A 27,592-nucleotide genomic window follows, 5' to 3' on the forward strand; every position below is an offset into this window, starting at 1 on the left:
TTCTCATCTGAAAGCAGAGTTCCAAAGAATAGCAAGGAGAGATAAGAGAGCCTTCCTCAGCGATCAGTGCAAACAAATAGAGGAAAACAACAGATTGGGAAAGACTAGAGACCTCTTCAAGGAAATTAGAGATACCAAAGGAACATTTCATGCAAAGATAGGCTCGATAAAGGACGGAAATGGTATGGACCTAACAGAAGCAGAAGATATTAAGAAGAGGTGGCAAGAATACACAGAAGAACTGTACAAAAAAGATCTTCACGACCCAGATACTCACGATGGTGTGATCACTCACCTAGAGCCAGACATCCTGGAATGTGAAGTCAAGTGGGCCTTAGAAAGCATCACTACGAACAAAGCTAGTGGAGGTGATGGAATTCCAGTTGAGCTATTTCAAATCCTCAAAGGTGATGCTGTGAAAGTGCTGCACTCGATATGCCAGCAAATTTGGAAAACTCAGCAGTGGCCACAGGATTGGAAAAGGTCAGTTTTCATTCCAATCCCAAAGAAAGGCAATGCCAAAGAATGCTCAAACTACCGCACAATTGCACTCATCTCACATGCTAGTAAAGGAATGCTCAAAATTCACCAAGCGAGGCTTCAGCAATACGTGAACCGTGAACTTCCAGATGTTCAAGCTGGTTTTAGAAAAGGCAGAGGAACCAGAGGTCAAATTGCCAATATCCGCTGGATCATCGAAAAAGCAAGAGAGTTCCAGAAAAACATCTATTTCTGCTTTATTGACTATGCCAAAGCCTTTGACTGTGTGGATCACAATAAACTGTGGAGAATTCTGAAAGAGATTGGAATACCAGACCATCTGACCTGTCTCTTGAGAAACCTGTATGCAGGTCAGGAAGCAACAGTTAGAGCTGGACATGGAACAACAGACTGTTTCCAAATAGGAAAAGGAGTACGTCAAGGCTGTATATTGTCACCCTGCTTATTTAACTTATATGCAGAGTATATCATGAGAAACGCTGGGCTGGAAGAAACACAAGCTGGAATCAAGATTGCCAGGAGAAATATCAATAACCTCAGATATGCGGATGACACCACCCTTATGGCAGAAAGTGAAGAAGAACTAAAGAGCCTCTTGATTAAGGTGAAGGAGGAGAGTGAAAAAGTTGGCTTAAAGCTCAACGTTCAGAAAACTAAGATCATGGCATCTGGTCCCATCACTTCATGGGAAATAGACGGGGAAACAGTGGAAACAGTGTCAGACTTTACTTTTTTGGGCTCCAGAATCACTGCTGATGGTGACTGCAGCCATGAAATTAAAAGACGCTTACTCCTTGGAAGGAAGGTTATGGCCAACCTAGATAGCATGTTTAAAAGCAGAGACATTACTTTGCCAACAAAAGTCCGTCTAGTCAAGGCTATGGTTTTTCCAGTGGTCATGTATGGATGTGAGAGTTGGATGGTGAAGAAAGCTGAACACCGCAGAATTGATGCTTTTGAACTGTGGTGTTGGAGAAGACTCTTGAGAGTCCCTTGGACTGCAAGGAGATCCAATCAATCCATCCTAAAAGAGATCAATCCTGGGTGTTCATTGGAGGGTCTGATGTTGAAGCTGAAGCTCCAATACTTTGGCCACCTCATGCGAAGGGTTGACTCATTGGATAAGACCCTGATGCTGGGTAGGATTGGGGGCGGGTGGAGAAGGGGACGACAGAGGATGAGATGGTTGGATGGCATCACCGACTCAATGAACATGGGTTTGGGTAGACTCCGGGAGTTGGTGATGGACAGGGAGGCCTGGCGTGCTGCAATTCATGGGGTCGCAGAGAGTCGGACATGACTGAGCGATTGAACTGAACTGAACTGAATTTAAATTTCCTAAAAAACTACAAAAGCACTAAACAACTTCATAATTCCTGTATGAATGATTTCTGTCATCTTTGACATTCCAATAATCTTTTACTTTCTAAATCTTTTTCCCCACTTTTCCTATTATAGTGCTGTACTCTGGGGATGAGGCTATTCCCTTTCCTAGTTACTAGTATCATGGACATTTCCAAAGTACAAGAGAAAAATAATCAAATATTATCTGACAAGGCAGTGTTTTTCAGTGGAAAATGCACAATTATTAGAAGTCAATGAATTGAATTTTTGAGCTAATTCCACAAAGACCATACTATTAGTCCTAAAAAGCTTTGTGTGTCTTTGTAATCAACTATAAAATTCAAAAACTACAGTAGTTTTCCCTAACTCACAGGGTTGTTTTAAGGGTAAACTGAAGTGATAAAAGTATCACAACCACAATGGTGGTGGTTTAGTCGCTAAGTCGTGTCCGACTCTTGCAATCCCACGGACTGTAGTCTGCCAGGCTCCTCTGTCCATGGGATTCTCCAGGCAAGAATACTGAAGTGGGTTACCATTTCCTCCTCCAGGGAATCTTTCCCATCCCGGAATTGAACCAGGATCTTTTGCATTGCAGGCAGATTCTTTACAGACAACTACAATAGCTATTTATTAATCTCTTACCATTCGTGGCAGAATTAAATGCTATACTTTCATGGAAAGGCAAGACATGCGTTCCCTCTGCCCAACAGGTAAATCAAATAAACAAGCCTGGGGCTAACAAAATGGAAAATTATGTAGTGACATGGGAAAGAAAAGAAAAAAATAAAGAAATTTTACTTAAGCCTAGTCTCTGCTGTGAATAGCTGGTGATACCTGAAAATGTATTTTGTATAAATGAACATAGTGTCTCTATTGTAAAAACAAGAATATTTGTTGAGATTACAATTTGTTTTTTAACCCAAACAGATCTAAGATATTGTGAATCTATGCTACACGTTATGTGAAAGGAATGAGAGGTCTTAAAAACTTCATCTCATCTTTTGCAACATTTTACATGATAAAATAAGGTTCTAATGGAGTTGGATTTCTTTGATTGAATTAAGATTATCTATGATTTTTAACAATATATTCAATTTATTGAAGAGAGTTCGAAGTATAAACAACCTTCACTTTTTGTTCATTTCAGAATAGTAAGTTTACATTAGTTGAAAATTGAGTAGTGTTAAAAGTTAATTTTCAAGAGTAAATAGAATAAAAGTGCTAAAAATGGAAAATAACTGCATGACTTTGAGATAGAACAAAAGAGAACATGCTTTTAAGTGGAGAAATAAAAGTCTAAAAATTATGCAGCCTCCGTTTAAGTGTCAGCCACAGGCACTACCAGCTAAAAATATTAATTTTAACATTACTGACCCTTCAGATACTTAGGACATGTCAAATGACATTCAGAGCACAGAAGTGAGAAACTGGTAATCAACAATTTAATACATACTCAAATGAACGTTATAATAAGAGGAAAATCTATGAAAGGGAATTTATAAAAGTTAAGAATTATTGGTAGATTCCTAGGATAACTTCAATTCTGTGATTACAAAAGAAAAGGACCTATAGGGTCTTTAGATGATTTCTGATTATAGTCTTTTGCTTTAAAGAAATTTTCTACGATGCCTAAGAACTTTGCTTAGGTTAACCTTTTCAGAGTTAGAGGATTCTGACTTACCCTAAATTGCTAATGTTTATGAGGGCTCTCCAGTATTTTCTACTATGCATGAATGTATCACCTACATAGAACTGGGGGTCCTTTAACTTTTTTCTCCATTTGGTCATAAAACATCTTGCTGTTACTGTTTCTTTGATTTGCTTGTGTGTATGTGTGCCCTCCTCATGCTGAATACAATAATTAAAATCACCAGGATGTAGTATATTGAAATGAACATGTTTCATCTTTTAAAAATTCTCTCTAATCTCTTTTTCTATCCCTATGTAGTAGAAACATATAGCCTGCTGAATACAAAACAGATTTGGTAAACTTTCAAACTATAATGCTAGCATTTTACAGAATTTAAAAGAAAAATGTGAATCCTGTAAAGTTAAATTGCTTGGCTATTTTTAAATAACTTGACCTCACTGACATTTATGGATTACTCCACCCAACAATAGCAGAATACATATTTTTCTCAAGAATAATGAATCATTGGCCGAGATACACACTCTGGGTCAAAACACAAACTCTAACATATCTGAAATGATAGATATCAAATAAATAAACTAGAAGTAAATAATGGAAATTAAGCAGGATAACCCTTATATATTTAGAATTTAAGTAGGACATCTCTAAATAACACAAAGATCTTAAAAAGATCCTCAAGAAAAATTAATGATAAATGAAGATAGTCTCTGTTCACAGACTGGGAATCTCACTACAAATAAGATGTCAAGTCTTCAAAGTTTAATATATGGATTCAATGTCATCCCAATCTAAGTCCCAGCAAGGAAATTTCAAAATACTGATAAAATGATTCTAAAGTCTATATGGAAAGCTAAAAGATGAAAATCAACAACATGTTACTAAAGAAGATTGGAAGACTCACATTGCCTGATTTCAAGATTTATTAGAAGGGTATATATTTAAGAAGTGTAATATTAGTGAATAAACAAACCTGTGGATCAACAGAAGTGGCACTACCAAACTCAAGATTTACTATAAAGCTACAGTAAATAAGACAGTGTGGTACTGTGAAAGAACAGACATATGGATCAATGGAACAGAAAAGGGAGTCCAAAAATAGATCCATGCAAATAGAGACAACTGATTTTTTAACAAAAAAATGGCAATTCCATGGAGAAAGGCTTGTCTTTTTGACAAATGGTGTTAGAACAAATGGATGTCTATAACAGACACTATTAAGAGAACAACAAGCCATAACTTGTAGAAAATATTTGCAAAACACAAATCTGATAAAGAACATGCATTCAAAATATTCAAAGACATCTGAAAGCTCAACGATAAGGAAACAATCTGCTGGGAAAAAATGGGCAAACTACCTGAAGAGACAACTCACTAGAGAAGAAATATAGATGCAACTAAGAATATGATAGATGCTCCACCTCATTCATTATTGAGAAACATATATTTAAAAATTAGAAACCACTACACACCAGTTAGAACTATTAAAACAACAGCAATATTTAAACATCAATATCAATGGCTAAAATGACAAAACTTGACAAAATGACATGTTGATGAGAATTCAGACCAGCAAAAACTCATTCCTGGTGAGATGAATGACAGCTAGTTTGGAGGTCAATATGGCAGTTTCTTACAAAGCCAAACATAATCTTACCATGAAATCCAAAAATCACATTCCTAGGTATTTATTTACCCAACTGGTTTGAAAATGTATATCCACACAAAAAAACTGCATGCAAGTAATTATAACAGCTAGTCATACTTTCTTTAAAACTCAAAGCAACCAAGATGTCCTTCAATAGTTGAACAGACAATGTGATCGCAGAAATCCATATGCATGTGTGCATGCAAATTCCCTTCAGTTATGTCCCACTCTTTGCAACCCATGGACTGTAGCCTGACAGGCTCCTCTGGCCATGGAATTCTCCAGGCAGGAGTATTGGAGTGGGTCACCATTTCCTCCTCCAGGGCATCTCCCGAACACAGGGAGCGAACCCAGGTCTCTTGCATTGCAGGCAAATTCTTTAACACATGCTGCTGCTGCTGCTAAGTCATTTCAGTCGTGTCCGACTCTATGCGACCCCATAGATGGCAGCCCACCAGGCTCCCCTGTCCCTGGGATTCCCCAGGCAAGAACACTGGAGTGGGTTGCCATTTTCTTCTCCAATGCATGAAAGTGAAAAATGAAAGTGAAGTTGCTCAGTCGTGTCTGACTCTTAGCGACCCCATGGACCGCAGCCTACCAGGTTCCTCCGTCCATGGGATTCTCCAGGCAAGAATACTGGAGTGGGGTGCCATTGCCTTCTCCTTTAACACATGAGCCACCAGGAAATGTGGATAGGGGTTGGTAATTGTGATACTACTATATACACATGTTGGAATTAAATTAAGTAAACAGATGGTGGTTTGTGGGAGCCAATTCTCTTCATTTTGACGTTGGAGTTTATAGATGAGCAGGGGGATGAGATGAGAATGACCTGTGTGGTAGTAGATGGGGTGGTGGTATCAGAATGTACTCATATTCCATTTCAAATGGATATGGATGATTACATATATAATATTTATAAATATGTGCCTATATGCTGGTTAGGTCCCAAGGAATAATGTAGCTTCCTCATTGATATATATGATTTCCTTCTGTATAACACTGAGAGTTAGACAGGAGTTGATTGTTAAGAGAAGACCTAGAGGACCTGAAATGTCTATGTTCACTTATTTATTATTTATTTTATGAATTTATTTTATTCTAATAAATTTAATAACTTATTATTAAATTCTAATAAATCTAATAAATTCACTAATTTATTATTTATTTTATGAATACAGCAAAAGCATTAAAATAAGAGTATGCATCTTGATCAGTGATTACACTACAGACTCAAGCTTGAATTTTTCTTGCTTTCTAATAACTATAATAGACTATATACTATCTCTCTCTGATCAGAAACCACCAAGGTGGACTCATAATACCTGCAAGCCTGAAATGGAGTCTCAGATGGAGCTTCTTACACCTTGCTTGTATTGTGGGCATACTTCTTGTTATGCAAAGAGTGCTACTGACAGAGCCCTCCAGGTATCTCAAAAGTACAAATTGTCAACCTCAATGATCTCAAAAAACACCAACAGCAAGCTTAAACAAATCATCCCCAAACTCATCACAGGTTCCACTGCATTAACCAGTGCATTTCATACCTTATCAGGGGCCATTACCCTGTAGCTATTTCAAGAAAACCTGCTTAGGACAATTCCAGGCCTACAGAATTAACTCCTTATAAATCTCCTCACTCCCCAGAAAAATGCACCAGTATTTCACTCTTGCAACACATTTTTCTTATTAGTCATTAAAACGAATATGACTTATAATTATGTATTTATTCAGTGAATGTATAGTTTTTAAATTTTTGATCCTCCAGAAGCTGAACTAGAGATAGGGACTCAGGTGTAGATATTTGGGGGTGGGGGAGATTAAGCCCAGAAGAGAGATGTAATGGAACAAAGTGAATAAGTTACAGAATCAAGAAAGTCCTCTATCAGGGCACATTATATATTTCACATTAGTGAACTACAGAAGCTCAACTCTACTATCAGCCCTTGAGAATTTTTCAAAAAGGATCCTAGAAATTACTTCCTCTTATCAACAGATAAAAGCTTGGAGTATTTACTCACCTGCTGCTTTCTTCCACAGGCTGGAGATCGCCTACATGCGGCTTCTACTCCGCAAAACTTCTCCGCACCACATACACAGATGCCAATGTAGTTCTAGTGATATTGGAGAAAGCACTGGAGAAGAAACAGGATAAGACGCTCAGTGTATGAACCAGGATAGTTCCAGGTAAGTCTGGTCTCACCAGAACTGCCTACTACAACTGACATTAACTAATGCTACTATCAGAGGCAAACTAAGGAGATACATTGCAGAATATAAGCAATGTGTTATACTTGTTTACCTTTTTATTGTCTTATCTGCTAGACAGTAAGCCACAATCTGTGTATGATTAAGACCTGTGACTATTTTATTCACAATGATGTACTGATGTTCTGACCTAGAGCCTGAAAATAAAGTGTTAGTCACTCAGTCGTGTCTGACTCTTTGTGACCCCATGGACTGTAGCCCACCAGACTCCTCTGTCTATGGGATTCTCCAGGCAAGAACACTAGAGTGGGTAGCCATTTCCTTTTCCAGGGAATCTTCCCAACCCAAGGACTGAATCTTGGTCTCCCTCACTGCAGGCAGATTCTTCACTGTTTCAATCAGGGACAGTAACCTAGAGCCCAGTTCATAGTAAACACTCTGTAGATACTTCTCAAAAGGGAGGAATCGGGGAAGGAAGGAAAGAAGGGAGACCAGAAGGGCAGCACAAGTCAAATTTCCACACAAAGGTATATATGAGCAATAAAGAGTTGCAGGGCTGGCACTAGAAGGTACAAAGATTGCAGAATTAGAAATCATGGCGGCGGCGGTGGCGGTTTAGTCTTTAAGTCGTGTCCGACTCTTGCGGTCCTGTGGACTGTAGCCTGTCAGGCTCCTGTGTCCATGGGATTCTCCAGGCAAGAATACTGGAGTGGGTTGCCATTCCCTTCTCCAGGGGATCTTCCCAACCCAGGAATCGAATCCGGGTCTCCTGAATTGCAGGCAGATGATTTACCAACTGAGCTCTGAGGGAAGCCCCAGAAACATTGATAGAATGAAAAAAAAAAAAAATGTAGAATAATTTCCACTAAGAGAGTTCTCAATTTTAAAACTCATCTACTTTACAGTTTTGATTCAAGGCTTCTTTGCAGATGACATTATTATCATTTCATTATCAATTAGCAATATCTTTCAAAACAAAATGATCATTTTCAATCATTTCGCTGGCACTTTCTAGAGCTAAGATCACTCAGACAAAGATCAAAAGAATTTTATCTTTCCTTTCATTTTTAGGAAGCTCATAGAAATCCTTTCTGACAACTGTCAGATTTTCTACTCTTTGTCAAGTATAGTGATAGATAGCCTGATAGCCCTTGGGAATGAATCTTTCAAGTCAGAAATCAACTCTTGCAGCAACTGCGAGTATGTAAGATAAACAGATGGTTCTATATTCCCAAAGAAGTGTTTTTATATATTTATTTTAGTGGTTTGTACACAACTTATATTTTGATAGCTTAGTTACTGAAAGCTTCCTTGAAGAAGAGTGAAATATTTGAATGAAGAGAGGATGTCGTGTCTGCATTAAATCTGTTTTTGTTTGGTTAGAGAATAAATTATAACATCTTACTTTTAATATTCTCATTGTAGATTTTGAGTTCATGATTAGAAAATATTTTCTTTCATTTTAAAATGGTTGCAACTAAACATTAGAGAGGAGAGCAGAGAAAGTATTCCTTTTAGATTGCTCTGTTGTTCCTCAGATATGTTTTTTCTATTTTTTGAGCATTTTGAACAGTAAAATAAATAATGACAAATTAACCATCACCTTGATAAAGGTTTGGTAGCTTATTAACAATTAAATTAGTTACAACCATCACTCAGAACAAGAATCAAACTTTAACAGTGTAACATTAATGTAAAAACTTTTTCTAGGTAGTTAAAGTTCTAGGTATTTAAAGGATAAAATGTATATTTTATTACCTGTATAATAGCATACAAGACTCCAAAATGAGAAACTGGTCAATATTACTTTATGTACTGTTTAAAAACTCTAAAATAAAGATTATTAATATCCCTATATTTATTTGTAAAGTGCAAAACTTAAGTAGTTCAGTGAAAATTAAATATTAGAGTACCCTTTAATGAATGGATGAATGAATGAATAATCAATGAATGTACACCCACATAAACAATGTTTTGTTACTTTCAAATATCTAAAAAAGAGAGAAATGACTGCCCCCAAAGTCCTATCATAATAAGTGGATGATATTTGTATTTTAAACTCCTTTTTCAGTTCAGTTCAATCGCTCAGTCGTGTCTGACTCTTTGCAACCCCATGAACCACAGCACGCCAGGCCTCCCTGTCCATCACCAACTCCCGGAGTCCACCCAAACCCATGTCCATCGAGTCAGTGATGCCATCCAGCCATCTCATCCTCTGTCATTCCCTTTTCCTCCTGCCTTCAATCTTTCCCAGCATCAGGATCTTTTCCAATGAGTCAGCTCTTCGCATCAGGTGGCCAAAGTTTTGGAGTTTCAGCTTCAACATCAGTCCTTCCAATGAACACCCAGGACTGATCTCCTTTAGGATGGGACTGGTTGGATCTCCTTGCAGTCCAAGGGACTCTCAAGAGTCTTCTCCAACACCACAGTTCAAAAGCATCAATTCTTCGGCACTCAGCTTTCTTTATAGTACAACTCTCACATCCATACATGAACACTGGAAAAACCATAGCCTTGACTATACCGATCTCTTTGTTGGCAAAGTAATGTCTCTGCTTTTTAATATGCTGTCTAGGTTGGTCATAACTGTCCTTACAAGGAGTAAGTGTCTTTTAATTTCATTTCTGCAATCACCATCAGCAGTGATTTTGGAGCCTAGAAAAATAAAGTCAGCCACTGTTTCCACTGTTTCCCCATCTATCTGGCATGAAGTGATGGGACCGGATGCCATTTTGAAGTAATTTTAAAGTAACAGAACAGCTTCAAAAACACTAATTTTCACATCTTGTATATCCATGGCAGAATTATTGAAATAAAGAAATCAGTTATTAACTACACAATTTATTCATATTTCACCATATTTTTACTAATATCCTCTTTCCATTCTGGGATACAATTCAGTATCTACACTGAATGCAATGGTCATACATCTTTCGTCCTCCAAATTATGACAGATTTTTCTTGATCTTAACAAGCCTGAAAAATACTGGTTTAGAATTCTGTAGATTTCATCGAATTCTGGGGTTTTGAGGTGTTTTTTTTCATGATGCAGGTGATATTATGAATGTAGGGGGAGAATACTACAGGGGTGATGTGCCCGTCTCAGTCATGACATCAAGGAGGATTATCTATCTATCTATTGCAAAGGGAAAAAAATAGTAACTCTACATTATCAAACACATTTCTCCAATATGTTATTTTGTTTCCACCTGTAATCCAAAATTATATTAAGGAATATCTTTTGAGACTGTGAAAATATTTTCTCCTTAAACTTTCGCCCTCTAGTATTAGCATGGTCTGTGGATCTTGCCTGCAGCAATTATTACTGTGGTGGTTACTAATGTTGTTTTTCTATTTTATTCTTTCTATATTTATTAATTTTGCAAAGAAGTGTTGTCCCTTTCCTCCCATTTTATGCCTTCACTCAATCATCTACTATCATGAGTATGGATTCATACATACTTATTTTATTATTTTGGCCATAATCCAATGCTACTATTTACTTTGTTGCTCAAATTGTTCTAATTTTGGCCACTGGGAATGTGTTTAGTCTCACTTCTATCTTTTTGATATTGTATCTTCATTTATCTTGAGCGCTGTATTACTTTCTGGCAAAACAAGATGCTCTCATTTCCTCTTATATTTCCCTAACCTCAGGTTTAGAAACAACTTGCCATTTCAGTGGCATTATATACACTTGTACTGTTGTGTAACCAACACCATCATTCATTTCCATAATTGTTTTATCTTCTCCCAATTAAAACTCTGTCTCCATTGAACAATAACTCATCCCTGGCAACCACCAGAGGAAGTTTGAAGCTCCTCTACTTTTTTGCCCACATAAATTTCACCACTATAAATACCTCATGTAAGTGGAATAATAAAATATTTTTCCTTTTGTGTCTGGTTTATTTTGGTTGGCATAATATATTCAAATTTTATCCATATTGTAGCTAGCAAGTGTGAGAATTTCATTAAGAAGGAGTCATATTTAATGTTATGTTATTAATATTTTTATACTATTCTCATAAATCATATTTTCTTAGATATTGGACTATCAGTTATTCATTATCAGGAGATCACCTTACTTTATACTAAAAATACTATACTCTCTTAAATGGCTTCCCAGATGGCTCAGTGATAGAGTATTTGCCTACCGTCACAGGTTTGATCCCTAGGGTCAGGAAGATCCTCTGGAGAAGGAAACCCACTCCAGTAGAGTAGATTCTCCAGCCTGGAGAATCCCATGGACAGAGAAGAACCTTGCAGGCTACAGTTCATGGAGTCACAAAATAGTCGGACACGACTTAAGGATTAAAACAACAACAATTCTCTTAAATGTTTTAGTAAAATATCCTGCTATTGCTAAATGTGTAATTTGCAAAGTGAGATAACTGTTTTAAAAAAACATGGCTTAAAACTGCTGCTTCCCCTAGGATACAGAAGTAAGAGAAATGTCATTCCAACACTAATGATGAGAATAATTATTATAATTCACAAACAAAAATGTTAAACAAGCCAGAGATATTTGGAAAGTGACCATCTAATTACTAAAAATCCAAAATATGACAAGTTCCTTCAAGAAAATATTTAACAGGTAACTTTCACTCTGGCAGCAATGAATGGAGAGGGAAGTCATCAAACACTGGAGAGAACAAAGTAGATCAACATTTAACAATGTTTTTCAACTTTCAAGGAAAGCATCGATTACAGTTTATTTTCTCTGGGAGTCCCAGATTCAGCGTTCATCTGCATACAGTCATTAACTCTTCCCTAAGGACCATGGCAGAATGCTTACAACAAAGACTGGGAGTTAGGTATAAAAACTCACAGGCTGAGATAGACTTTTACAAAAATACATTAGTCATTCTGTAATCAAGGATGGAATAGAGGAATAAAGAATGAAGCGAATCCCTCCAGCACTCCACATGCTTCAGCAAACAGGAGGCAGTAAGTACCCACCTTTAGGGCAAAGGATCTTTAAGATTGTGATTAGAGTAACCGATCAATTTTTGATTCTAGCTTAACATGTTCTGTTTCTTTGAGATCTTTTGATGGAATCAACATGCCTATAGAAGGCCTAACTGCTAGGGAACTAAGCCAACATACAATCATTCAGTCATTGTAGTATATGCTAATTACCAGGAGTTAGAAATAGCTTCTTTGATAACGTTCTTGCTAAAGAATTCTACTTGAATTGGCTCCTAAAATCATACCCAGATGTTCATTACTACAGCCTCTCTCCCCTCAGCGTAATCAGGTTTGGATCCAGCTCTGTATGATAATACATCCCATTTACATACTGTCTCTGTAAGAAGAAAATTATCCACAAGCACCACTCTCTTCCTTAGTGTACTGCACAGAAGAACATTTTCCCTGCTGTGTATCTCAAACACATGGGTGTGCAAATGAGGATGTAAAATCAGTTAAGAATTGAACTACTCTGCATAATAAGACAGTGTGAAGAGAAAAGAAGCAAGAAACCAACAAATGTGGATTTTTTAAAGATGGCTTAGCTGCTGTGATATGTGATGTGATTCCATTTAAAACTCCTGCAAAGAATTAAATACATCTACCAAAGAAATGAATGTTTTATGGGAGTATCTTTTGATTGAGAGAACAAAAAAGGCAACTAAAATTCACGTGAGCCTCAGCATGGAACAGAACAAAGGTGACATTTTAAGAAGTCACCACCCAAGAAGCAGAGGAGGCCAGGAGAATGAAAGCGCTGAAAAAATCAGCAAAAATCTTTAGGGAAGATGTGGATTCTTACAGGCCATGAGACTGGTTGTGGGGCTCAAGAAGAATGTGTCCAGACTGCCTGTGCATTGGCCCACCAAGGGTCATTTCAGTTCTATCTGCTTTCAGAATTTCCCTTTCTCATGCTAATGAAAGGTGAGAATCTTAAGCTACCTTCCAACATCCCCACACTCCTGCTACACAATATTCTAGTCCATCAATTATTTTGTTTTAAATGTAAATATATAATGTTTGGACATAAGCAAGTAAGATTATTGTCAATGGACTGAGGCCAAATTTGATAATAAAACACCTCCCAGTAGTAGAATCATAAGTGGGAGTGATGTCCAAAATTTGAAGACCTTGTATTATTAGATTAAGTGATAGAAATCATTATGAAAATCGGTGGGTGAGAAATACTTAAAATTAAATATTTGGAAGATTAGGTTTCAAGGACTATTTATTTGACATGAATACTTTAAGGAGAAAATATATCTGGACTTGAGATGACTAAAATCATATTATGGGAAAACGCAGGGGTATTACAATTCTTAATACAGTGGGAAGATCTCATCTGGGTACCTACACTGATTACATGTGCATTTTCTTCTTATTCTGTTTTACTGATGAATATTCTGTGCCCTGACAGACATTTAGTGTTCAATTCTCTTACATATTGCAGAACAAATAAAATATAGAATTGACATATTAAAAGGGATTATCCTTTGTGTGTTTCATATGGATGGAATATCATCATCTCACCATCCTAAATCAGCCTCATCTTCTTCTCTTTCAGATCAACTTTCAACAGAAGTTCTTTGAAAACTTAATAATAGAATGATAAAATATAAAAGAATATTAAATATTACCTACCTCAGCAACCATCTTTTATAGATAAGGAAACTAAGTTACTGGAAATTAAAATGATATTCTAGTTAGTGGGAAAAAAAGATGGACCCCAGTACAGACTTGTCTGTTCCCAATATATCTGGTCACTCATGCTGCTCAAACCAATCCCACTACCCGAATATCTCACTACCCCCAAACTTTATCCTGCTAAAGAGTCAAAAATATTAACTACGTTATGTGTTCTAAGAATGGAATTAAGGAACACATGACTAAATTTCATTTATAAACTGCTTGCTGTCAGGCTAAATCTGACAAAATGAGGATTTCATTTCTCATTTCTATTTTCAAGAAATGTTGGGATATTTACAAAGTTTAAATGCAAATAACTGAGTATCACTATCTATGATGAAGGAAAAGAGCGCTTTATTATTACTCTTTTTCTATACTTAGTAGATTACTAGAAACGTTGCTCTCGATTAGCAAATGTTTTCTATTTTTGAATTTGGAGAAATGTAATGGCCAATCACAGAAAACTACCCAATCTGATCAAATGGACCACAGCCTTGTCTAACTCAATGAAACTAAGCCATGCTGTGTGGGGCCACCTAAGACGGATGGGTCATGGTGGAGAGGTCTGACAGAATGTGGTCCACCAGAGAAGGGCATGGCAAACCACTTCAGTATTCTTGCCTTGAGAACCCCATGAACAGTATGAAAAGGCAAAAAGATAGGACATTGAAAGATGAACTCCCCAGGTTGATAGGTGCCCAATATGCTACTGGAGATCACTGGAGAAATAACTCCAGAAAGAATGATGGGATGGAGGCAAAGCAAAAACAATAGCCAGCTGTGTATGTGACTGGTGATAGAAGCGAAGTCTGATGCTGTAAAGAGCAGTATTGCATAGGAACCTTGAATGTTAGGCCCATGAATCAAGGCAAATTGGAAGTGGTCAAACAGGAGATGGCAAGAGTGAACATCGACATTCTAGGAATCAGCGAACTAACATGAACTGGAATGGGTGAATTTAACTCAGATAACCATTATGTCTACTACAGTGGGTAGGAATCCCTTAGAAGAAATGGAGTAGCCATCATGGCCAACAAAAGAGTCCAAAATGCAGTACTTGGACGCAATCTCAAAAACAACAGAATGATCTCTGTTCATTTCCAAGGCAAACCATTCAATATCATGGTAATCCAAGTCTATGCCACTACCAGTAACACTGAAGAAGCTGAACTTGAACAGTTCTATGAAGACCTATAAGACCTTTTAGAACTAACACCCAAAAAAGATGTCCTTTTCATTATAGGGAATTGGAATGCAAAGGTAGGAAGTCAGGAAACACCTGGCGTAACAGGCAAATTTGGCCTTGAAGTACAGAATGAAGCAAGGCAAAGGCTAATAGAGTTTTGCCAAGAGAACGCACTGGTCATAGCAAACACCCTCTTCCAACAACACAAGAGAAAACTCTACACATGGACATCACAGGATGGTCAACACCGAAATCAGATTGATTATATTCTTTGCAGCCAAAGATGGAGAAGCCCTATACAGTCAGCAAAAACAAGACCGGGAGCAGATTGTGGCTCAGATCATGAACTCCTTATTGCCAAATTCAGACTTAAATTAAAGACAGTAGGAAAAACCACTAGATCATTCAGGTATGACGTAAATCAAATCCCTTATGATTATACAGTGGAAGTGAGAAATAGATTTAAGGGACTAGATCTGATAGACAGAGTGCCTGATGAACTATGGACAGAAGTTCGTGACATTGTACAGGAGACGGGGATCAAGACCATCCCCATTGAAAAGAAATGAAAAAAGCAAAGTGGCTGTCTGAGGAGGCCTTAAAAATAGCTGGGAAAAGAAGAGAAGCAAAAAGCAAAGGAGAAAAGGAAAGATATTCCCATCTGAATTCAGAGTTCCAAAGAATAGCAAGGAGAGATAAGAAAGCCTTCCTCAGTGATCAATGCAAAGAAACAGAGGAAAACAATAGAATGGGAAAGACTAGATATCTCTTCAAGAAAATTAGAGATACCAAGGAAACATTTCATGCAAAGATGGGCTCAATAAAGGACAAAATGGTATGGACCTAACAGAAGCAGAAGATATTAAGAAGAGGTGGCAAGAATACACAGAAGAATTGTACAAAAAAGATCTTCACAACCCAGATAATCACGATGGTGTGATCACTCACCTAGAGCTAGACATCTTGGAATGTGAAGTGGGCTTTAGAAAGCATCACTACGAACAAAGCTAGTGGAGGTGATGAAATTCCAGTTGAGCTATTTCAAATCCTTAAAGATGATGCAGTGAAAGTGGTGCACTCAATATGCCAGCAAATCTGGAAACCTCAGCAGTGGCCACAGGACTGGAAAAGGCCAGTTTCATTCCAATCCCAAAGAAAGGCAACGCCAAAGAATGCTCAAACTACCGCACAAATGCACTCATCTCACACGCTAGTAAAGTAATGCTCAAAATTCTCCAAGCCAGGTTTCAGCAATACGTAAACCGTGAACTTCCAGATGTTCAAGCTGGTTTTAGAAAAGGCAGAGGAACCACAGATCAAATTGCCAACATCCACTGGATCATCAAAAAAGCAAGAGAGTTCAAGGAAAACTTCAATTTCTGCTTTATTGACTATGCCAAAGCCTTTGACTGTGTGGATCACAATAAACTGTGGAAAATTCTGAAAGAGATGGGAATACCAGACCACCTGACCTGCCTCTTGAGAAACCTGTATGCAGGTCAGGAAGCAACAGTTAGAACTGGACATGGAACAACAGACTGGTTCCAAATAGGAAAAGGAGTATGTCAAGGCTGTATATTGTCACCCTGCTTATTTAACTTATATGCAGAGTATATCATGAGAAACACTAGGTTGGAAGAAACACAAACTGGAATCAAGATTGCTGGGAGAAATATCAATAACCTCAGATATGCAGATGACTCTCCCTTATGGCAGAAAGTGAAGAAGAACTAAAGAGCCTCATGATAAAAGTGAAGGAGGAGAGTGAAAAAGTTGGCTTAAAGCTCAACGTTCAGAAAACTAAGATCATGGCATCTGGTCCCATCACTTCATGGCAAATAGATGGGGAAACAGTGGAAACAGTGTCAGCTTTATTTTTGGCGGCTCTAAAATCACTGCTGATGGTGATTGCAGCCATGAAATTAAAGACGTTTACTCCTTGGAAGGAAGGTTATAACCAACCTAGATAGCATATTTAAAAGCAGAGGCATTACTTTGTCAACAAAGGTCCATCTAGTCAAAGCTATGGTTTTTCCAGTGGTCATGTATGGATGTGAGAGTTGGACAATGATGAAAGCTGAGTGCCGAAGAATTGATGCTTTTGAACTGTGGTGTTGGAGAAGACTCTTGAGAGTCCTTTGGACTGCAAGAAGTTCCAACCAGTTCATCCTAAATGAGATCAGTCCTGGGTGTTCATTGGAAGGACTGATATTGAAGCTTAAACTCCAATACTTTGGCCACCTCATGCGAAGAGTTGACTCATTGGAAAAGACCCTAATGCTGGGAAGGACTGGGGGCAGGAGGAGAAGGGGACGACAGAGGATGAGATGGTTGGATGGCATCACCGACTCAATGGACATAGGTTTGGGTAAACTCTGGGAGTTGGTGATGGACAGGGATGCCTGGCGTGCTGCGATTCATGGGGGTCGCAAAGAGTCAGACACAACTGAGAAACTGAACTGAACTGAATGTCCAATCTCATCCCATTTCCTTCTCCGCAACAAAACTCTAAACAAATTAACAAATGTATATGGAGTAATACAAAGAAAAAGAAATATCTGATAGCTTGCTTGTGTGTGTTTTTTTTTTAATCTTTCTTTCTATTATTACTTGCTAAGTAGGCAAGGTTGGGAAAGGTGATGAGCCTTGCATTTAAAGAGTTCCATATTAAATTATTGATTTAGCAAGGCATAAGATGTGAAGTGTGATAAAAAAGATCTGCATGTTGACCTTTGTGATTACAGTGTAATTACAGTGGCGTTTTGTTGGGAATACTAATCTATCAACATGCCAAGTTGCTGTAGAAGAAGGAATATCATTTGCTCCTTATTCTTTCAGATATTTCCAAGATACCCTGAAACTTGAAGCAATATGCCCTGTCAAGGTAAGTAATTGCTTACAGATTATGATAATACATTTTTCTTTTGTGTAAAATCCTTGTTAAGAAAAAAATGGAAAAAAATTGAAACTAAGACTTTCAGCCCTAAATATGCATTCTTTCTTGAAATATGTTAAGTATTAAATATTAAAAACACATATAACCATAAATCCTTTCTATATTATGTGCTACAAATGAACATAAAGACAGTACTCTGATAAAATTATTAATAAGTGCAGCAACAGCAAAAATAATAATAAAAATAAAGTATAAGATAATTCCACTTGAACTAAATTTAATACAAAATCAAGAGAAAAGGGTCTTATTTGGTTGTATCGAAAACAACCCTCTGTGTGTAATATATGCACAATAAAAAGTTACTAAATGAAATAAATCTATTATATATCCCTATTAACAAGACTTGGCTTGAAATATTATTTTCTTTTAAAAGAAATGTCCATTACTTAAAGAATACCTCATTCCATGTTGTAATTAAAAGAAAACAAAAAAAAAGATGTACATGTACTTATGGTCAAAAACCGTTTTTAAAAAAACCCCTAAGATAATTTTCAAAGGACAAAGGGTCAGCCAACAGGACCTCCCCCTGATTAAATTGTTATAATTTGACATCAGATACTGAAAAATAAGTATATTTTATTCAAAGAAGGTAAGAGTATAAAAAGTTGTGAGAATTGGTTGATAATCAAATAATGAAGATAAACAGAAAAAAATACCAAAAATAGTATTGCTATAAAGTTTGACCATATCAAGACAGAATTATGCTATAATTATATACACATATTTGCATATACATATATATGTATAATATGCAGTTTTTGGTTTCTTTTACTGATTATATATTTTTTCATATAGTAAAATACATTTTCTCCTAGATGGATAGAGAGAGGTGTGTAACTGTGAATAAACCAACCTAGTAGGTAGAAAGGAGAAGTTTAGCAAATAAACCCTTGTTTGGTGTGTGGAATATAGCAAATAAATAAATTAGCCAAATGTACCTAAATGGATATGAAATAAAATCAGTCTCTCACTTCTGGGAGATAAAACCTTTTGATGAAGCCTGTGATACACAGAGTAATAAAGATAGAAATGTTAAACAGGACCAAAAACCATGTATATAACTTGGGAAGGAAGTTACTGGAGTAAATGCTATGGGCTTGAAAAGTCTTCGTGACACTACAAAAGATGGATGTTATTTAAGTAGGAATAGTCTAAGAAACCATAAATTCAAATTAATATGGAAGACTCAAGAAATTATTTTTTCCTATCATGGAAATAAATTGAAAATCACTCTGGCCTTGCTGACTAAGAATCTGTAAGTCAATATTCCTATTTCTTGAGACTGGATACATAAGCATTTCTATATGTCAGTAACATTTAAATGACTGCAGGGATTATAAAGAAATAAAACAGTGTGCCATGATGGTAGCAGATAAAATAACTTTAATCACACTCTTGTTTTTTTTTTCTTAATCTGGTATTTTAAATACTTAGAAGAGTTATAAAATTTATAGTTTAATAATGAAGACAATATTTTATGAACTTAACGCAGTGAGCATTAGCCAAGCTATAAACTGTATGCTTTTTTGCACTCATAAAAGTCCTTTAGGTATTAAATATCTACACATGAATGAAAGGCATTTATCTGAGGCCAGGTTAAAAAAAAAAAAGGTGACACAGAAAGTAGTAAGATGAACAATCCCTGAAACTCACACAAAGTGTGAAAGGTCTCATTCTTACCAGACAAATCAGAAAAACCTTGTAAATATCTCTGCTAGGTAACCGGGTCAAATTAGCAGTAGACTTCAGGAAGCTCTTAACATTTGCTAAGAAGTTCAATAAACCCTAACAGAAAATTGGGACAGATACTTCTCCAAGAAACATCTACGAATAGGAAGTGAATAAATCATTCAACATAATTATTTCTCAGGGAAAGACAAAATAAGATTCCAAAGAGATGGCACTATACATCCATTAAAATCATTAATGACTATGCTATGCTATGCTATGCTAAGTCGCTTCAGTCGTGTCCGACTCTGTGTGACCCCATAGACGGCAGCTCACCAGGCTCTGCCGTCCCTAGGATTCTCCAGGCAAGAATACAAGAATACTGGAGTGGGTTGCCATTTCTTTCTCCAGTGCATGAAAAGGAAAAGCGAAAGTGAAGTCGCTCAGTCGTGTCCGACTCTTAGCGACCCCATGGACTGTAGCCTACCAGGCTCCTCCGTCTATGGGATTTTCCAGGCAAGAGTACTGGAGTGGGGTGCCATTGCCTTCTCCCATTAATGACTAGATTTTCAAAATCTGAAGATACCAAGTGTTGACAAGAAAGTGTACCAACTGGAATATCATACATGTTTGGTGGTAGCACAAAACAACTTAGCTACTTTATGAAACAGATTATCAATGTCATATACACTTAAATATTCACTTTCCATATGATCTTCAATCTTACGCCTAGGTATTTTTCCTAGAGAAATAAAATTACATGTTTGTACAATAGTCTGTACCACACTACTTACAGAAGCTTTATCCATAATAGTGAAAAATTTGAAGCAACACATACGCGTATCAACTATGTAAGGATAGACACTGAAGATTTTACACTAAGCATGCCAACATTATTTACTTGGACTATTTTATTTCAACACTTGCTACAGTGAGATCCAGGAGTTCTGATTTTCTAATGTTGTATTTCTTTTCAGTCTCAGTACCCTTAGTGAAGTTCATTGCTTTTAACGATGTGAGGGGAATTAAGAAATTTATATTAATCTGACAGAGACTATAAACTCGTTAAGCAAATGTGTTTGGGCAGATACAGCAAAATAGGAAGTAAATAAAATCTGAGGATGGATATGTTTATCAAGCAATCCTTTATAAGATTGTTTGTCTAAAAATAGAGCTACTAAATGATCCTGCAATCTCACTCCAGGGTATATATCAAGAGAAAATCATAATTTGAAAAGATACATGCATCCCAACATTCACTGCAGCACTAGCACCATTTACAATAGACAAAACACGGAAACAACCTAAACGTCCATCGACAGATGAATGGAAAGGGAAGAAGTGACACATATATACAGTAGACTATTACTCAGCCATAAAATAATGCCATTGGCAGCAACATGGATGGATCTAGAGATTATCATACTAAGCGAAATAAGTCAGAGAAAGGCAAATATCATATGATATCACATATATGTGGAATCTAAAAAAAATGATACAATGAACTTATACACAAAACAGAAATAGGCCCACAGACATAGAAAACAAACTTATGGTTACCAAAGCGGAAAAGGTAGAGGGATAAATTAGGAGTTTGGGATTAAAATATACATACTACTTACTATGTATAAAACAGATAACCAACAAGGACCTACTGAATAGCAAAGAGAGCTAAACAAACTTAACAGGGCATGACAGCACCATAGTCAAGCAGAAATCAGTATTATGACCAAAAAAAAATGTATTAAAACAATGCTACAAACTTTACACTATGATGTATCTCTTTTGATGGTTACAAATAATTTTTGGATTACTAAAAATCTACATGATAATAATAGTTTATGATTCCACAGTCTTAAGTTCTAGCTATGATTAATGTTTAAGAATTTCTGTAAATATGATAAGAGATGTTTGTTCATGGTAATCCCCTATGGATGTTAATTAGTTTCTTGTTACTTGAGGAAGAATAAAACAAGAAAAAAGATCAAAGATCATGCTGGTAATATCACTGCACAAGGTACAATAATAAAGAGCTAAATCATAGTACTGGACGTTATTTGACAATTTTTATATATTTGCTATTACCTGTTATCTGTTTTATACAAATTAACTAGGCATACTTCTTACCCAGAGAAATTAAACATTTCATTTGGTGAACAATATGTAAAACAATATGTTTTTCTGGTCTTCTCCACCCTGAAATAAGCATGTGTATCCAAGGTGATGACAATATCAATAATTTTACTACTTTGGAAACCTATCTTACAAGGGGACTCGTTTTAAATTTGGCATGTAGGTTAAAAATTTTGTGCAGTTCAGATTATCTTTTAAATATTTTTAAATCACCCAATTAAGTCTACACAATTCATATCAAAAACCCTGTATACTACTATGATCATGATAATTATGATAACAACAGATATTAGTGCTTACTGTGTACCAGTAATAAATTTATATATACTCTATGCATGTTTACTGATTTAGTCTTCACCATAATGTATAAGAAGGTGCTTTCTATTATGTTCTGTTTTAAGATCCATAGAAGTAATTTGCCTAAAATACAACAGATTTCAATTAATTCGTTGAACTAATAAAGTCTTGTTAAATCAGCCTTATTATACATGTAATAAACATGTATGTTATATATAATAAACATGTTAATGCACAATATATAATAAATATTATCATTTTTTTAAATTCTAGAAGTACACCTAACATTGCAAAATTGACGTGTTTACATTATGAGAGATACTAGAAAAACTGATATTGAAAGAGAGCAAGTATTTGCTTTTCCAGTCAGATGATTACTCCAAGATATATGTTCATCAAAAAGATCAGCAAGAATTTTATGGTATATGAGCGATGTCATAGCTATGGTCACTACCTTACTAATAAGCCACATTCAATTAAGTTATATGCCTAATTAGTAAGAAAGAGGTACTTTTAATTATATATGAAGGAAAATAAAACAAATTTAAAACTTAATTGATTTGGTTTTAAACTGACTATGAAAATAATGAGTTTAATAAAAGAAACAAAAAGGAGGAAACAATTATTGGGCTACTAGAAACACTGATTAGTTGTAAACTCAACAGATACATTTTTAACCAGAAGAAATTTTCTTGTTGTTCAATACTGTCATACGAAGAATTTTTACTCTAAGTTTATTACACTCCAGAATTAACATGTGGACATGCAAACATTACTCATTCTACACCCTAGAATTTTTAAAAATAATTTCTTAATGAAAGATTACAGAAGTTTTAGCATAAACATTCAAGAAAGATATATAACAAAACAAAAACTTCCTTGTATATGATGGTATATCTTATACAAACAACAATTGCCTCCAACAAAAAGGGCCTAATCTGAAAAAAAAATTCTTTTGAAAGCATTAGAGAGCTACCAAGTTTGGTAGGCTCTAAAAGGCTAAGATTCTAGAAAAAAAGAATATACTCAGAGGTAAGACTCATATTCAACAGTATTTTCATTTGTAAACAGCACAGATGAGTGATTGAGAAGTTCAGTAATGTGTCTGCTAACCAAAGATTTTCCAGTGTTTTAAGACAGAGGAGATAAAATTCAACTTCCGGCATATCAAGTCACTTAGGGTTAGAAAAACAAGATTTAAGAGAAACAGGCAATATGGAAAACAGATTTATAAAGAGAGCTCTCTCTGGATGCTGTGAGTCAATCAAAGCCACTAAAAGGCCGTGAGCCTATATAGTGTTTAGCAGTCTCATAGTGCTGGGCTGTGGGAAATGAGCAGAACAGAATTTAGGTTGCACCAAAAGGTCGATGATTCATTTAACAGTTTAGACTTTGAGTTGGAATCATTAATGATATACAACCTAGGAACAACTGTGAATCAGATTTAGATCAGCTATCAATAGCTGAAATCCAACTTCATATAATCACAAACTTTGATAAATTTATTTTGTTAAAATTTTTAGGTAATTTTTCAAGATCTATATGAAATCTGAAATTCAGCAATGTACTATTTATCAAGAGTTCAAATTAAATAACAAAATAAACTTTGTAGAGATGATTAAATGTAAAAATATTATATAAATGTAAATACACAATTGATACAAAATAAATATAACCTGAAGAAAAGAAAATATGGTTGAATTGTTACTGTTACTATCAGTTAAGTTTAATTCAGTCACTCAGTTGTGTTCGACTCTTTGTGACCCCGTGAACTGCAGCAAGCCAGGCTTCTGTGTCCATCACCAATTCTTAGAGCTTGCTCAAACTCATGTCCATTGAGTCAGTGATGCCATCCAACTATCTCATCCTCTGTTGTCCCCTTCTTCTCCTGCCTTCAATCTTTCCCAGCATCAGGGTCTTTTCCATTGAGTCAATTCTTTGCATCAGGTGGCCAAAGTATTGGAATTTCAGTTTCAACATCAATCCTTCCAAAGAATATTCAGGACTGATTTCCTTTAGGATGGACTGGTTGGATCTCCTTGCAATCCAAGGGACTCTCAAGAGTTTATTCCAACACCACAGTTCAAAAGCATCAATTCTTTGGCCTCAGCTTTCTTTATAGCCCAACTCTCACATCCATACATGACCACTGGAAAAACCAGAGCTTTGACTAGATGGATATTTGCTGGCAAAGTAATACCTCTGCTTTTTAATATGGTATCTAGGTTGGTCATAACTTTTCTTCTAAGGAACAAGCATCTTTTAACTTCATGCTTGCAGTCACCAGCGACAGTGATTTTGGAGCCCCCCCAAAAAAAGTCTGTCACTGTTTCCATTGTTTCCCCATCTATTTGCCATGAAATGATGGGACTGGATGCCATGATCTTTGTTTTCTGAATGTTGAGCTTTAAGCCAACTTTTTAACTCTCCTCTTTCACTTTCATCAAGAGGGTCTTTGGTTCTTCTTTGCTTCCTGCCACAAGGATGGTGTCATCTGCATATCTGAGGTTACTGATATTTCTCCTGGCAATCTTGATTCCACTTGTGCTTCATCCAGCCCAACATTTCTCATGATGTACTCTGCACGTAAGCTAAATAAACAGGGTGACAATATACAGCCTCGACGTACTCCTTTACCGATTTGGAACCAGTCTGTTGTTCCATGTCTGGTTCTAATTTTTGTCTCTTGACCTGCATACAGATTTCTCAGGAGGCAGGTCAGGTAGTCTGGTATTCCCATCTCTTGAAGAATTTTCCACAGTTTGTTGTGATCCACACAGTCAAAGGCTTTGGCATAGTCAATAAAGCAGAATAGATGTTTTTCCTGAACTCACTTGCTTTTACAATGATCCAGTGGATGTTTGCAATTTGATCTCTGGTTCCTCTGCCTTTTCTAAAACCAGCTTGCACATCTGGAATTTCATGGTTCATGTACTGTTGAAGCCTGGCTTGGAGACTTTTGAGCATTATTTTGCTAGCGTGTGAGATGAGTGCACTTGTGTGGTAGTTTGAGCATTCTTTGGCATTGCCTTTCTTTGGGATTGGAATGAAAACTGACCTTTTCCAGTCCTGTGGCCACTGCTGAGGTTCCAAATTTGCTGGTATATTGAGTGCAGAACTTTCACAGCATCACCTTTTAGGATTTGAAATAGCTCACCTGGAATTCCATCATCTCCACTAGCTTTGTTCATAGTGATGCTTCCTAAGGCCCACTTGACTTCACATTCCAAGATGTCTGGCTCTAGGTGAGTGATCACACCATCGTGATTATCTGGGTCATGAAGATCTTTTTTCTATAGTTCTTCTGTGTATTCTTGCCATTTTTTCTTAATATCTTCTGCTTCTGTTAGGTCCATACAATTTCTGTTCTTTATTGTGCCCATCTTTGCATGAAATATTCCCCTGGTATCTCCAATTTTCTTGAAAGGATCTCTACTTTTCCCATTCTATTATTTTCCTCTATTTCTTTGCAGTGATCACTGAGGAAGGCTTTCTATCCCTCCTTGCTATAATGACTCACAAAGAAACACTTGATTTGAGACTGAAAAAAACAAGTTTGACCATTTTTGTAAAATAATTTTACTAAGCCTAAAAATTTTGGATTCTGAAAAACAAAATATTTTCCATCAGTATCTGTTTTTACAATAAAGCTTTTTAAACAAATTATTTAAATAAAATTCAAGAAAAAAGAACTAACTTTTAAAAACAGATGCTGTTAGTAAATCCATTATAATTGGGAAAGCTAAGTCTCAACATTTAAAACTAATTAACATTGTCAAGAAAAATAGTTGCAACCTCAACAATGATCGTTTTAAGATTATATTTACAAAATGTATTATTTCATTTCAATTCTTTTAATTTTGGAAAGCCTTGCTCCTGGTGTTTTAGGAGTAAAAAACTTTGGTCTTCATAAAGAGTTGGCTTAATGATTGGAGCTATAACCCAACACTACAAATTTTGACCCATATTTTCACAGGTGTTAACAATTTGATACATGATCTAAACCTTACTAGACTTTATTATCCATGATAAAATTTCTTTATTCACCAAATTTATCTGATTTCAAACTCTGAGTGTGATAATATTTTCAACAGTTACAACGTGATTTGAATGATACATTTACATATGATGAAATGTATAGAGTCTTTTTGTTTGTTATGGTCAATGATATGTCACACTTGTTAGTTCATTTACTAAACATCCGTGAGCACACATAGTATGCCAAATTGTTAGATTTGGGAAAGATTCTACATTTAAGAATGTTATTGTCCATTAGTGGAATACCAATGTGTGAAGAAATAAATTTATGACTATGTTAATGATAAAATGCTGAATGATGTGGGGAAAAAGTTGGGACACAATCAAAAGTGGTTAATCTAGGTAGACATCAGTGAAAATGGGGAAGTGAGTAGCTCAATAGACACAATTAAAAAAAAAAGCAACAACTGTGGAACCAGCTTTGTCTAAAGTCTGAAAAAATATTCAAGTTTATGGCAACAAAGCAAATAAATGCTAAATCAAGAAAAAGGTTATTTAAAAATTGCTGAAAAGCTTTATAGCAGTTTTACTTGTAGCCCCATGCTCCACTCTAGTTTATGACACCCTTAAAGCAAGGGTAGTCAATGTTCCCAGTGTAGGTCCCTGGTCTCTGGTTGTAGATGAAAATGCATTTGTTTGGACTTCTCTGCAGACCACATTGTTTTACCTAACCTTGGAAGTTTCTCAGGATGGAAATGTGATTACATAAAAGACATTCCTCAGTAACACTGTAAAGCAAAGGAATGAACCAATGCAACCCTGAGACTCTTGAGGTCCCTTGGACAATAAGGAGATCAAACCAGTGAATCCTAAAGGAAATCAACCCTGAGTACTCATTGGAAGGACTGATGCTGAAGCTCCAATTCTTTGGCCACCTGATGTGAAGAGTTGACTAACTGGAAAAAGACCCTGATGCTGGGAAAGATTGAGGGCAGGAAGAAAAGGGGATGACAGAGGATTAGATGGTAGGATGGCATCATCTAATCAATGGATATGAGTTTAAGCAAACTCTGGGAGATGGTGAAGGGCAGGGAAGCCTGATGTGCTGCAGTTCATGGGATTGCAAAGAGTTGACATGTCTGAGCAACTGAACAACAACAACCCTGAGCAGAAGCTTCCAGTTGAGGAAAACAATAAACATGCCAAATGTCTCAGAGGACAAGGCTTGAGAGAGTGTGTCTTTGGGAAAATACAATGTTGAAGGCAACATGGATACTAGGAAATTAAAAAATCCGTGCATATAAGATCATGAAGCACACTCAGAGTGACCTGAGACATCCTTAAACTTCCAGCTCTGACTGGAATTTG

General features: G+C 36.2%; 1 protein-coding gene across 10 annotated transcripts in view; it reads right to left on the reverse strand.

Annotated features, from left to right (window-relative positions):
- Positions 1–27,592, reverse strand: part of LOC145524398 (uncharacterized) — a 1,208,145-nt gene that overhangs the window by 242,529 nt on the left and 938,024 nt on the right. For all 10 annotated transcript variants that reach the window (XR_014067480.1, XR_014067473.1, XR_014067475.1 and 7 more), the window contains one exon: positions 7,163–7,276. The gene's annotated coding sequence lies outside the window, so the exon portion shown is untranslated. The remainder of the gene's footprint in view (positions 1–7,162; positions 7,277–27,592) is intronic.

The sequence above is a fragment of the Giraffa tippelskirchi genome, chromosome 10 (genome assembly GCF_054371585.1).
Source record: "Giraffa tippelskirchi isolate mGirTip1 chromosome 10, T2T-mGirTip1v1.2.pri, whole genome shotgun sequence".
NCBI lineage: Eukaryota > Metazoa > Chordata > Mammalia > Artiodactyla > Giraffidae > Giraffa > Giraffa tippelskirchi.